The sequence below is a fragment of the Hipposideros armiger genome, unplaced genomic scaffold (genome assembly GCF_001890085.2).
Source record: "Hipposideros armiger isolate ML-2016 unplaced genomic scaffold, ASM189008v1 scaffold_211, whole genome shotgun sequence".
Lineage (NCBI taxonomy): Eukaryota > Metazoa > Chordata > Mammalia > Chiroptera > Hipposideridae > Hipposideros > Hipposideros armiger.
Window position 1 is genome coordinate 378,303 of NW_017731561.1, and position 14,288 is coordinate 392,590.

Below are 14,288 nucleotides of genomic sequence, written 5' to 3' on the forward strand. Positions count from 1 at the left end.
GGAGAGCAGGAGGCACTGAGTTTCTGATTCCCACCCCCACCCCTACCCCCCTGCAAATGACTGAGCTGCACTTGAGGACCATTTGGGAGACACACAGCCATAATGCATTGTACTCATCCCTTCTTGGTGCTTGAGGAGCGATTATAATACTACATTCAGCACTCAGTGTCTCCTTCTGAAGCTAGAGGGACGTTCTTAGCAAATGATGTATGGAGGGTTTTGCTTCCTGTCATGTGGCAACCCCAGAGCTTGAGCCATGTGGTGACTAAGTGAAGTGAACACACAAAGGCACATCCCCCTCTCTTTGTGCAAGCTATGATATTCTTACAAAAAGAAAATTTTGCTCTTTATTCTAATGGCTTAGAACAGCTACAGAGCGTGAGGGTGGCAGAGCCAGAAGTGTGAGATGCATAACGGAAGAAGGCAGTTTCCAGTTGTCTGAAGTGGTAACTTCCCTCCCTTGAGAGTCATGAGAGGAATGTGTCTCCCAGTAAAGGGGACTCTCAGTTCAGGACTATTCCAGGGGTGTGTCAAACATCAGGAAGACGGACGATTTTAACCGACCTTTCAGATTTGCTCCAGTATGAAGATTCTAAGACCCAGGCTTCAAAGTATTGCTCACAGAGAAAATGTTACCAGGGACCCTCATTAAGTTTAAATAGTTCAAAAGCTCCACTCACTGAGTAGTTGAAGAACAGAACCTGGGACCAGCATTGAGTGATTCCTTTGTATTTTCCCTTGTACTGTGGATGTTTGGAGAATGATTCAAATTCTTATAGTGCTTTGCAAATTTCAAAACATTTTAACAAATATCCCCTCAAACACTCCCCCAAGTGAGACGAGATGGATTGACTCCATTCCCATTGTACAGATGAGGAGACTGAGGGGTTCATATGCAACAGCTCTCTGTGTGGCAGAAGGAAAAGACCCTGTCCTTTCAGTAAGGTTTTGAGGTTTGGGTATGTGGGGTGGAATCTGACCCCGGCGGCCTCACAGAGTGAAGGTTGGGAGCAGAGTTCCCTGTCCAGGCTGCCAGACCCTGGATCCTGGTATCACCACCGTGGGGGCGTGACTATGGCAAGATTTTAAAACCTCTTCCTGGCTCCATTCCCTCGTTTGTGAACAGAGTGATAAGAGCGGTGCCAACCTCGATAGGACTTGTGAGGACTAAATGACATGACGTGCATGAACTGCTGTAAACTTCACCTCGAACTTGGGCCTTACATTTGTTCAGGGGCCTTGCTGTGGAAGCAACAGTTTATTACTCATTCCTGGTTATGGCCAAGGAGTCTGCCCCAGTGATTGCGTAGTTATGCTTGAGCGTATTTCTCGTACACAATGTCAGCAACAGGTTATGAATAGCCTATTTTGTACAACTCAATATAATCAAGAAAACAATAAAACCAGTGTGAGCTGACGAATTGGCCCAATGTTAAGTGAACTTTAACCCAACTTTTGAAATTTTCTTATAGCAAAGGCATTTGTCATCTATTCGTCTATTAAGGCATGAGAGAGGCAAACCTTTTCCGAAGGAGGGAAACACTGAGAGATTAAAACACTACACAGAAAAGATGAAGCGATAATCATCACCGTTATGAACGAAAAGATTAGTGTTTTAAGCACTCCTACCACAAAGAGCTCTGGAACTTTTTCTGAATTGCATTATGCTGAGGGATGGAGGTGGAAACGTTATTTGAAAGGGGGAAAGTAGAGCATTTAAGTATCTAATGTTTTAAAATCCACTAACTCTAACACTGTAGGAGCCTCCTGGCTCCTACAGTCATTCGTAGGAGGGAGATGGAGGCTAGATCACCTTCACTGGAGGACCAAGGCTCAGCAGAAAACCCCAGAAACAGGAAGCCTTGTCTGGGTACCTTTCACCCCAGTTGCTGACTGCTTCTGGGAATCAGTGGCTCTCTCAGAACCTTCACAGGAAAATGAAAGTACACATTAAACTCAAATGAGGTGGTTGGGCTGTTTGTTTGTTTGTTTGTTTGTTTGTTTTCACATTGACATTCTTTGTGTCAGCCTGGAGATTGCCCGTTTATTTTTACATGCGTCCATAAAGCGTTTGATCCTCCGTTAATGCGCACTCTTATGAATTATGCTGTTTTCTTCCTCCTGAAGCCCACAACGGGGACCAATTTTTCATGTGGCTTGGATGGATTTTTATCTCATAACCACAGGTTGCTGCCATTGAACTCTTGTTTCCTACCTAAAGCCTATTGCTGGGCCAAATTAGCCTGCAAGATACAGTGGCTACTGAGGCTTTTCTAGTAGAATTAATCCTCGTTGGTAATAACAGTTAGTTAGACACCCCTGTGGACATGAAAAAGCAAACCCCAGCCATATTTTTTAAAGGGCTAGTGTCACTTGACCTGGCACTACTAATGAGATCTAGCAGATGAATAGCTCCCAGGCCAAAATGCTGTTCCCGTGGGTTCTCTGGGGAAGCAGTTAAAACAGGGTTGAGGTTTTCAGCCTGGGACCTCGGGACAAGCTAAGCAGTGCCGACCCTTTGGTTTCCCAATACTCTCATGTTGCAACTGAAAAACTTGATGAGACCTGAGGACACAGGCTATAAAGTAGGACATCGTGAAGTGGCCTTGGCATGCCATTTCACAAATGGAACCCACCCAAAAGTCTTCGAGATGTGATTTGCTGCCAGAACCTGGACATTTCCACTGACTAGGGTTCTGGTTGGATCTACCAGACCACACACAGGAATATAACACAAATGAATCCATTCCTTCCACAGGTATTTGCATGCCTGCTATGTCTGACATAGGTGCTGAGGATACAATGATGAAAAGACAGACATCAGCCTTGCCCTCGTGGGGTTCACCCTCTAGCAGGGAGACTTGGGCTGCTTGGGCAAAGTGATCAGCATTTATGGAGCACACCCCTGTGCCTGGGACCGACCTGGTTCCTCTGTGTGTCTTATTTTACTAATCCTCACATCAGAAGGATTTCCCCTGGGAGAAAGCTCTGTAATCATTCCCATTTTACAGACAAGGAACCAGAGAGATTCATGGATGTTCAGGGACTTGCACAAAGATGGTGATGGAGCCAGGAAAAAAACCAAAAACCTCATTCTGCCTGACAGTAGCTTACATTCTTCCTACTAAAGCACACCACCACGCAAAAGGAACCTGCTTTGCAGCTATAGGACAAGTGCATTTCAGTGTTCATATTGCATTTCTTATACCTTCTATTACATTGATTTAGAAAGGCTTTCAGGCTTTCTGCTCAAGAAAAGGAACTTGACATAGCAAGGAAAGCCCAAGTTCAGCTTCCTGGCCATTGCTTCACTGATAATCTGCCACGAGGGCAATGTGTGACTGCAAACACGACCGACCGCACCTTGGGGAAAATGCAGGAAAACGGATCAACAAAATTTGCTTTCTAGTCACAGCCTACTAACCCTTGGACCTTATCTCAGAATGGGGATTTGTTAGCGCTAACCAGAAAGCGTGAAACGCCAGTCTTCACGGCTTTTGTATCTTGTAATTACTATTCATTTGCTCACTCGTTTGTTGTTTTGTCTCCCTTACTGGGTTGTAAACTCTAGGCCAGTGATTCTCAACCTTTGCTTCATATCAGAACCCCCTGAGGAGTTTATAAATAATCCTGACTCCTAGTCCCGTCCCAGAATAATTAAATCAGACTCTCTAGAGGTGAGACCTAGACATAGGCAGTGTTGGAGCATGCCTGGTGATTCCAGGGCAAAGCCAAGGATGAGAACTAGGTTCTGAGAGGACAGGTGCTGTGCTGCATGCCCTTATCACACTACGCACACTATCGTCAACTCGGAAACAGTGCCTCGATGTTCGTGGATGCTCAGCAAAGGTTTGTGGAATAAATGGGTGGGTGGAGAGCTGGAAGGATAGATGAGTGAGTGAGTGAGTGAGTGAGTGAGTGAGTGAGTGAGTGAGTGAGTGAATAATGAAGAAATCAATGATTATAACAGTTACTGGAGTAAATTCTTAGAGTAACTATTATTCGATAATTGTTTTTACTTGACCGTAAAACAGCTCAGGCTCTATATACCGCTGTTTCGGGTAAGTATAGGAAAAAGTAAACAGCAGGCTGCAGGGTGCTCACATCACCTGGAAGTGGAATTTACTTTGCCTACCTTGCTACTACTGCACTCATCTCCGGCCTTGGCACACTCCCACCTCCACAGCGCAGGCAGCCGTTACCTCCAAGGTGACAGTTCATTATTATTTCTTCAGTGAATCATGTTTGTCTGAAGGAAGCAAAGATAACAAAGGGGAAATTATGTGTTTGTGTGGAGTGATAGGATTGCTTGTAAACCGAGCAATAAAAGGGAAGTGTATGCAAGCGACTAAGAATTCTGTCTCTGTCCTCCAGATGCAGAAAACGGAGAATGAGCATTTTATGCCCTGTTCACATGTTAGTTGGGGGTGGGAGAAAGACACTGAAGTGTCTTCCACACCTGGGCAGCCCACCATTTCCTCGTTACAGCATTGATTGCCACCCTGGGTAATTCTGTGGCTAGCCAGTGCCACGTTGGGCACACCAATGTTTATTCTAGCTCTCATGCACGTAAGAGTTCAAGCAGGTCTGTGCATGTAAGAGAGAGAAGTGGAAGGACCAGAGGAGAAAGTGGCCTTTGTACAGATTTCTGTTTATGTACCTAATGCTGCTTTGTCAATATGTTACTTAGGTGTCAGCTGAGATTATCCTGTTCTCTAGTATCTTCCTAAGCGCAATTGGTGCAGAACTCTTTTTGACAGATTGAGCAAAATGTAATTTCCTTAGGACCTCCTTCTAGTTTCATGATCACCTCTAATTTTGAACGTCTATTGTGTGAATGCATTCAGTTTAAGACCATATACCACCACTAGACTGTGTATCACTTTTGTGCAAATGAGAAAAAGACGCCCCTTCCTCAGGTTAATTAACTTCCAGTCCATCAGGAAATTGTCATTATATGGTGGTTGTTTTTTAGAACAAGACATTTATTGCCGTGTACTGGAGAATTATAAGTACACAAATCTATGATGCCTGGGATTTGAACTGCACCTCTACACACACACGTACACATGTCACCCTTGAGCAGTGCACAACCTGCACAACCATACAGAGTCCCTGAAAAAGCATCTCACCATCGCACTCAGGTCATCTATGTAATAACACATCAATTCCAAAGTGGAATTTAATTTCCACTAATAATACTACTCACACAAGGCTCTAGTGTATATTGAAGATTTACTAAAGTTTTGAGAAAGCAAAGCAAGCTAAATTCAATAGAAATTATTCTTGTTCCAATAAGTCCCCAGGCCATGTTACCCTGACCCTCTCTTTTCTCTAGCAGTCTTTCCTTGTTTCTGTCTTCTCCCTCCACTTTCTACTCCCAGCCCTCAGATACCTGGACTCTTTCTAACACATATCAATTTAGTCGCCTTCTTGGTAACTCGGGTTCCTGTAGACCCACACCCCTTGGGCTTTGTTTTTCCCTCAAGCTGCATATCAAAGTATTTTCATAGACAAAGAGAATCTCTTCCCCAAGATAAATTCTGGGGCAAGCGTTAAGAAATTTTCTTTAAAACTTGCTGTAAATATTTAAACTGGAATTAAGAGTTGTTCAGTATGGCAGCTGGTTTCTAGCTAGTAAACATTCTGTCTGCTACACATAGGAAAGAACCATTCAGGGAGGAGAATTCCCAAGAGATGGAGATGCAAATAACCCTTGGAGATGACCTGGTCCAATCCTTTCATATTATGAATGGGGAAATCTAGGCCCAGAGAGTGACCTGCCTTAAGTCACACTGCTAAGTGGGGTGGTTAGCACTGGAAACAAAGTCTCCTGGTTCCCAGACCTGGGTCCTTTTTCCTGCTAGACGATCCCTTACAACATTTAACCCACGTGTTCTATTCTGCTCCCATGCCTGCCTTGTATCATGACTGTTAGCATTTTGACCATCCTCGCTCTGCCACTTTGTACCAGTGACGTAGCCCCTCAGCGTTTTGGTTTTTCGACTTGCAAAATGGGGATGCTAATACCATTAAGTACAAAAATCCAGGTCAAAATGCACTCTTTGGGTTCCAGAAAGCTTTTTGTGTTTTAGAGTCCTGTACTTTATCCACTCGACTGGGAAGTGTGTCGGGAATGCTTAGAGATTCGGAATGCAGAGAAGAATAAATCACAGTCCCCACCTCAGCGAATGCGTTGCCTAGCAAACGTGGAAGTCAGCTTTATAACAGGCCTATGTAAAAGGTTCTGACGCAACACAGATGCAAAGATGTGTGCTGGGTCTCAAAGATGAGTAGGAATTCGCTAGAGAAAGAAGGGGATAGCAATCCAGTAGAGAGAGAGAGCAGCGCTTGGTGGCACATGGAGACATGAAAGTGCGTCCATGGTGTGTTAGAAGTGTGATGAAAATGCCAACAGAGCATTTGGGACAGAGCGATAGGAGACCATGCTGGAGGGGTAATGTTAGGAACGGATGACGGAAAGACTCGAATGCCATGCCAATAAATTTGGGTTTTAACCTATGGATGATGGGGGAGAGCAAATAATCATAAAACGAAAGAATTGCCACCATGTTAATCATGACAGTGATTTTTTTTGAAATGTCTTACTATTATCCACGTTCTTTTTCCTTTCACCTTCCCCCCCCCAATTTTTAATTTTTCAATTACAGTTGACATTCAGTATTATTTTATATTAATTTCAGGTATACAGCATAATGGTTAGACACTTATATATTAATAATTTAAGAAATGATTCCCCCAACTAGTTTAGTACCTACCTGGCACTACCCATAGTTATCACCATATTATTGACTATATTCCCTATGTTTTATTTTGCCCCTTCTAGTCATGTGCTCTTCCACAAATCACCTAACCGCTTGGTGCTTACTTGCCTTATCTGTAAAAGAAAAATCATAATAGATTCATCTCATAGGGTCACTATGAGGTTTGGTAAACAAACCAAAGTGCCAACACATGGAGACATTTAATATAATAATGATTCTAATTCAAGGAAGAGTTTATGATTTATTCAATGACACCAAACAGAAAGATGAGACCAAACTGCAAAAATGACAGTGTAATAAATTGTTACTCACTTGTTTACTAGTTGATTGTCTCCTGCACAGAACTGTAAGATTCGTAACCCAGGAAGCAAGTCTGTTGTGTTTACTCCCATATGCTAAGCACAGGGCCTGGCACACAGTCGGTCATTAATATACATTGGCTAGATAAGTGGATGGATGGATGCATGGATGGATGGATGAATGAGTAAATTCTCAGGCAACACATTGTGAATTGCCAAACTATGTACTAGCTGAAGCACTTTATGGTCTGCACTAGAGGTCAGACCATAGAGGGTTAGCACAAGGGTAATGATGGCATTCTAGGTGGAAAGGGTTGGGGGAGATGATCAAGTAAGAATGCTGTGATAAAAAAGAAAGCATCACGCTGTGGACTTCCGTGTGGTCATGGGCATAGATAATTTTGAAGAAGACTAAATAAATAGCCTTTAATGCCAATTCCTGTCTTGCTGTCTTGACTATGGATTTTAGGTATGGTAAACTATTTCCAGATTCTCAAATTCTTTCTCTCCCCAATTGGTCTTCAAATAGTCCTCTGTCTGGAAGCTTTCTCTATCCTCTTTTTGCATAACTGCTCCTGATTTTGGGGATCTGAGTTTAGACATCATCTCCCTCCTGTAAGCCTCCAAACCCTCAAACTGGTTTCAGCCTTTAACACAATTATAGCAATTATTCTTTTGTATTGTGTTTCTATGCCGAGATGTTCCCTTCCCCCTAGTAGGTTGGGGAAAGACAGAGACAGTCCATGCTCATTCACACTCACCAGCCTCTAGCACATATCAGTCAGTATTTATTGATTGAATACTATTACTCTAAGATGTAAAGCCTAAAAGAATCATAGGAATGTTGCTAAAGAAACAGAAAGGTCTTAGTTGGGGGATGATTGGGGCTTGCAGCTGAATAATTTTAGTTTTCTTTCGAGTAACAGACAGCCAGATGAATAAAAATACCTAGTAAGCAATAGAACAAGCGTGCAAAAGAGAGAAGGCAGGGCTGCCGTGGATGGCATCTACAGAGACAAGGGAAGAACAAAGCATGAAAAGACATACATTTAGGGACCAGAAGGCAGCAAGGGGGCTGACAAAGGAGTTAAGTTGCAGAAGCCAAAAAGGAAAACAAAAATGTTTCTCAGTGGAGTAAACGCGGTCAAACCCTGCAAGTAGACTTTTTAAAAGCCATTAATTAAATCAAAGGGCAGATGCTAAAAGGAAATGGGTGGTCGAGTGGAGATAACTGCTCTCGCATGCCAGATGGGGGGAAGTGGGCTGACTAGGAACTCAATTGGGTTCCTCAGCCAAGGGCAACTGTCATCAGAAGAAGTTAGACTTACAACTGTGAAAGGCAATGAGCATGGAGATGGATGGCAGGAGGGGAAAAAATTGAGAGAGATGGTTATGACCTGGAAAGTCCTTGGTGTTATTCTGTTTTGTCCCAGAATCCTCTTTGTTCCTTATGCTACTTTCCTGCAGGGAAATGAGGTTAGGCATATTGTCACACAGAATGCCTCATCTGCTTCCCAAACATGTGATGCAGCCTGCGGTGGAGTGGTTGGAGAGGAGAGAGAGGGCCAGCAGCACTCCTCGCGAGTATCTTTTCGCTTTGCTTTGTAGCTCCTGGGAATGTCCGTATGCCAGTATACACAGAGACTCCAGCTTGCTCACGTCTGCTTTGGAACACGTCCTAAGTGGTCGCTGTGTGCGCCTGCCTTGTCAGGAAGTTTCTAGTGCAGTTGGGAAGACAACAGGGGTATTGTCATTTGCTGGAGTGTCTTGGCAGTAACCAGTATCCATGGAAGCCACTTCACAAATATTTCATGAAGTGAAGTCAAGCTGGGCTGGTGTTCTTTTATGCCACGAGGCTTGGCTTTCATGCTCTGTCCTCTAAGTGGGGGAAAAACACTTTAGAAAGAATATCACTCTCCCGTGAATTACTAAGAAGAGTGACTAGTATACCCTGAGCACTGTGCAAACCACATTACAGACATTTCATCTTCAAAATAATTCTGTGAGGTAGGTACTATTTTTATTCCCATTTCATTGATAAGGAAATAGGTGCTTGGAGAGGTTAAGGAATGTATCAGTCCAAGGTCATGCCGCAAGTAAATGACTCAGCTGCTATGTGAACTTAGATTTGTCTACACCCAAAGACCTCCAAGGCTAGGCTGTTCTTCATGGAGCCGACTCTTCTCAGAATCTCCATAAGGCACATGCCCAGAGCATCTCAGCGTCATGGTGATCTGTAAGGCTCTGTTCTCCTACTGGTTTCCCCATCTGAACAACAACCCTGATAGAAGCCAAGGTTTCTGGTATAATTAGCACAGACACTGCCTCATTTAGCCGTGGAACCCTGATGGATAGTCTCTCTAGGTAGCTTAGTATCTTATACATCATGGGCCTGCACCTGTCTTCATCCTAGAGCAGGCTGTCTGCTGAGCACAGAACAGCCACTATATTTTGGACAAAGCTTACCTAGCTGCTAATAGGTTTATAGAAATGTTTTATTTAGGGGATGGTTGGATCTTGAAGCTCAATAATTTTTATTTGTCCAAGGGACAAAGATGTGGCTGATTATTAAATTTGCTTTAGTTTCATCAAATAATTTGAGCCTGGTGCGTCAAGGTAACCAGTTTGAGTAACACCTTTGAATAACTGGGGGTGGCTCTGCTTGCATTTCTGATCACCATTGCTTGAGGGAATTCTATGGGCAAAGCCAAAACCACAAAGGAGTTGGATCTTGAGGACTTCCTGGGCCAGTCCTTAAAACTGACCATCTCTTCTTCTCATGGTGAGCCTGTGTCTGGATTTAACACACGTGGCTATGATTTATTAACGTGTCTGATTCCCTTGGAGAGTAGTCCATTTTTCAAAAATATATCACTCTCCACGTGGCTCTTTGCACAGTGACTGTCCATCAGAGGCACCTGTTCTGCAATCAGCAGCTGCAGATATGCTCAGGCCTCACCAGACAATGCAGTGGCCTCCTGGAATCTGACACACAGAGGAGTAATGGATTTAGAGAATTACACTACTGTAACAAAACAAGAAGGCAGATGAACAGAAAAGGCAGGGCAGGCCAGAGGCTGAGGAACATGGAGACAAAATGCCGGGAAGTTAAGCTGCACAGTAGTAGCGACTCACATGACACAGCATCTCAATGCGTCCCTCCTCTCCAGCAAGGGGAGCTGGCGTTTGAACACAGGGAAGGGACTCGAGGACGCTAAAATGGTCTCAGGTCTGGATTGAAGCAATCTGGAAATCAGCAGCATTAAAACACACACATCCCAGTGGAACAAACTTTTCCTTTCTCCCCATCTCTCTTTCCATGTTATTTCCTTTTCCTCTTTAAAAACCATTTAGCAAGGCTCATGAAACAGACCAAAGAGAAAGAGGGAGGTGAGCTGTTGATTGGAGGTAGAAAATTCAGCTCATGCTGGCATTATGTCACTGCACTGAATAACTATGCGAGACTTTTTTTTTTCCCCTCAACTTTGAATGGGCCCAAAATGTCACTGTTATCGAAGCTGCACACAGAAGAAGGCAGCAGATAATGTGCCCAGTAACATAGACAGCCTCAGCCAGGAAAGCATGTAACACTTCCATTCAATGACCCTCCGCTCCCTCAGCATCAACTCATGTCATAAATTGCTGAATTTGCTGACAAGTTGTGCTGATAGGAACTCAAGGATGGTTGCAGCACAAGAGAAATACGCCATTCACTTAGTGCCAGCGACTGTCGGCCCTGCTCACCACATTGTGGGCTAGTGGAGGGAGAAAAGGTGATAACCACCATCATTACAGGACCAATTCCCACATATCATGTTAGCCCATCAGTGACAGGGAGAGAGATTCATCCACTATAGGCAATATGAGAAAGTCTGCTGACATCTACTCCCAGCCCTTCTCAATACCCCCAACATACACACACTCTCTCTCTCTCTCTCTCTCTCTCTCTCTCTCTCTCTCTCTCTCTCTCTCTAGAACAGGATGAATTGCAGAACATTTCAGCCTTGATAATTATTTTGAAATATTGGGTATTTAAATGAATGAAAGTGACCTAATGGAGTTAATCTAAGTGGATTTATCAACTAGGATATTTATAGTAGTTACTGTTTATAATGGATTTCCATAGATACCAGTTTATTTGATCTTAACCACAAAAGCAGCAGTTACTCTGTCTTCTTACTTAGGGTTCTTTGATAGTGAACAATAGAAACGTATTCTGACTTAATTACCTGAAAGAGGATTTTCTTTGAAAGGATGTTAAGAAGCTTCCAAAATCAACAGGACTCTAGAAAATGAGGCCCGGAGACAAGAAAGAACGAAGATGGCTTCAGAAGTCAGGAAATAGAAATGCTAGGAACCAAAATAACGTGATCAGAAAGCCACTGCTAGGATGGACAGATTACAACTGGTTTCCATCTCCCTGTCCTTCTGTTCAGGAGTCATATTGGAGGGACGCGTACCAGGTTGTCCTACAGGGCCTGGCTTCAGGCCCACCCCATTGATTCGGGGAATGCGGGCCCCAGATTACAGCTCCATTGGGCTGTTTAGTGAGAAGATAATCCCAGAAGGAAGTCAGGACATCATGAGGAGAGGGAAATAGATACCAGGAAGCCCAACAGCCCTACCTCTCCTTTATAGGTAGAAATACTGAAGCTCAGAGTTCATTTGATTTTTTTCCAGATTACACACATACTTCAAAAAGTGACTCAAACCTGGATATTTTTTCCCCAGTGGAATATTCCCAAATTCCACACACTTTCCTTTATAACACATCCATATACTATGTTCATTTAGACCTCAAAACAAGTCACTAAATGCAACGTAGTATCCTGCTTTGGATCCTGAATGGAAAAGGGATATAGGTAGAAACGGGTGAAGTCCAAATAAAATATATGGTTCAGTTAACTGTACTACACCAATGTAAATTTCTTAGTCTTGACAAATGTACCATGGTTAAGTAAGATGTTGGTATATTAGGGGAAGCTAGGTGAAGGATATACAGGAACCATTTGTGCTATCTTTACAACTTTTCTATAAATCCAAAGGTATTCCAAGCACAGAATGTTTTTTAAAATGTCAGCTGGATAGCTCTCCTTAGACTTCCTTGGGGCAAAGTGACACACATTTATTGATAGCCTTCTAGATGCAAGGCACTATGGAATTCCCAAAACTCTCAAAATTTCAGCCTCTCTACCAAAGGAAGAAATTGTCTAGAAAGAGCTGTAACCATACTAGAAAAGAATATGAGGGACAGACAACATCTTCAGAAAGGCAAAGAAATTTGAGGGCAGAGTTGTAGGAAAGGTGGTATTTGAGTTGGTCATAAAGGGTGCTGAAATTGGGATCGCCAAGGAGAGTGAAGTATGAAATATAATCCCTGGATCATAGAGAGATGATGGGACTAAAATGGCACATGAGGTAGGTACATGAAAGACCCCACCTTCCAGACTGAAAATTTGGGATTTGCTCCTCTCTGTTGGCAGTTGGTTGAAGTCCTCAGAGGTGTTTTTAGAAGGGATATTCCCAGTTGATGTGTAGGGGAGATTCTGAGTAGAGAGGCAGGAGGCAGGAAATGCGGTAGGAAGATGATTCAACATTTAAGATAAGAGATAATTCAAATCAATTCTGTGTTTTAAGCATTGGACATAGTCATCAGTGAAAGCCCATGTTTTCCCAGATATCCAGAACTATCTGATAGGGGCACCAAACACTTACTGTTATTTATGGCAACCTAGAGAAGCAGACCGGATGTGGAACTTGGCTTATTGTTTGTAGTCATCCATGATATCTTGGTAAAAGAGTATCATCCCTTTCATTATATGAAACAGCTGTTATCATTTTCAAAACATAATTTTTATGTTTAAAAAAATGACAGTTTTTTAAACGCATACGTAAAACTATCTGCCAGGCACTGTCTTAAATGCTTTACAAATATTAATTCCTGTAATCCTTATATTGTGCCCTCTGAGGTAAGTGCTATGTTAGCCCCATTCTACAGATGAGGGAACAAGGAACCAGGAGATGAGGTAACTTAGCTAAGGTCACAGAGCTGAGGGGAGAGCTGAAAGCTGATTAAGAGCAAGGGTCCAGGCAGCCTGGCTTGAGTCCTTGCTCTTAATCAACACACTGTTTTGTTTTATTTTATTTTATTATTTAAAAGTTGTAACTAAAACAAAACAAATAATGCTGAAACACCAGTGGGGATAAAGAAGAGGGATGTATGAGGCGGATGGAGCCTGGTAACTCCGAGAATACAGCTGGGGATTGCGGAGGGAAAACTAAAAGGTGACTGACTCCAAGCATATGTGCCTTGCAACTGAAAGTTTCCCTAGAAAATTAAGGGGAAAAACCAGATTGCTCAGGGGAATAGAAAGGCGTTAGCAGAAGAGGAACTTGAGCTTGTTTGTTGGCAAGTTGTTTAAAGAGATGTACAGCAAGCAGGTACCCATCGGGAACACTGCTCAGATAAGAAAGCCATCTGCTTAGTCGTGACAGGTAGTGCCACAAGAGTAAAAGTTATTGTCAGGAAAACAGTGGTAAATAGAAAATGTGGCCAACTGATTAGTAAGTGCCTACTTTTAAGAGGAAGAGGAGCCTACCATAAATAGAGGTAGGAATACATTGCAGAAGCATAGGAAGGAGAAATAATTGGTTTAATGTGGAAGAAATGCCAAGACAAATGAATGTCTGGAATGGTACATTGCACCTGGTAACTTGAAGGTCAGTGGTATGGGGAACAGTTGGATGAATGATACGGTCAGAAGGTGAAGGAGAAGGCAAGCTATTGTAGTCTTTGAAGGTCATAAATGGAAGCCAAAATGCTACTATAAACAGATAAAAACTGTCTACTGGGTGGTTATTTAAATTTAAATTAAGTAAAGTTAAGTAAAATTAAAAATTCACTTCCTCAGTGATACTAGGCATATTTCAAGTGCTCAGTAGCTACACGTGGCTACTCTGTTGGACCACATAGATACGGATCATTTCTGTCATTGCGAAAGTCCCACTGTGCAGACTTGAACTAAAATAAGGGTCAGGAAACTTTTTCTGTGAAGGATCAGATAGTAAATATTTTAGGCTCTGACGGTCACTGTCACGATTACTCAACTCTGCCACGGTAGCCTGAAAACAGCCATAGAAAAATACATGAACAAATGGGTGTGGCTGTGTTCCAAAAAAGCTTTATTTTCAGGCAGCGATTTTT

General features: G+C 42.8%; 1 protein-coding gene and 1 long non-coding RNA gene across 5 annotated transcripts in view; one reads left to right on the forward strand and one right to left on the reverse strand.

Moving 5' to 3' along the window:
• Positions 1-4,324, reverse strand: part of LOC109388917 (uncharacterized) — a 22,625-nt gene extending 18,301 nt beyond the window's left edge. Inside the window, exon 1 of the long non-coding RNA XR_002125291.1 lies at positions 4,136-4,324. This is a non-coding gene — a long non-coding RNA (uncharacterized LOC109388917). The remainder of the gene's footprint in view (positions 1-4,135) is intronic.
• Positions 1-14,288, forward strand: part of SGCD (sarcoglycan delta) — a 405,963-nt gene that overhangs the window by 325,720 nt on the left and 65,955 nt on the right. The gene's annotated exons all lie outside the window — the stretch shown is intronic.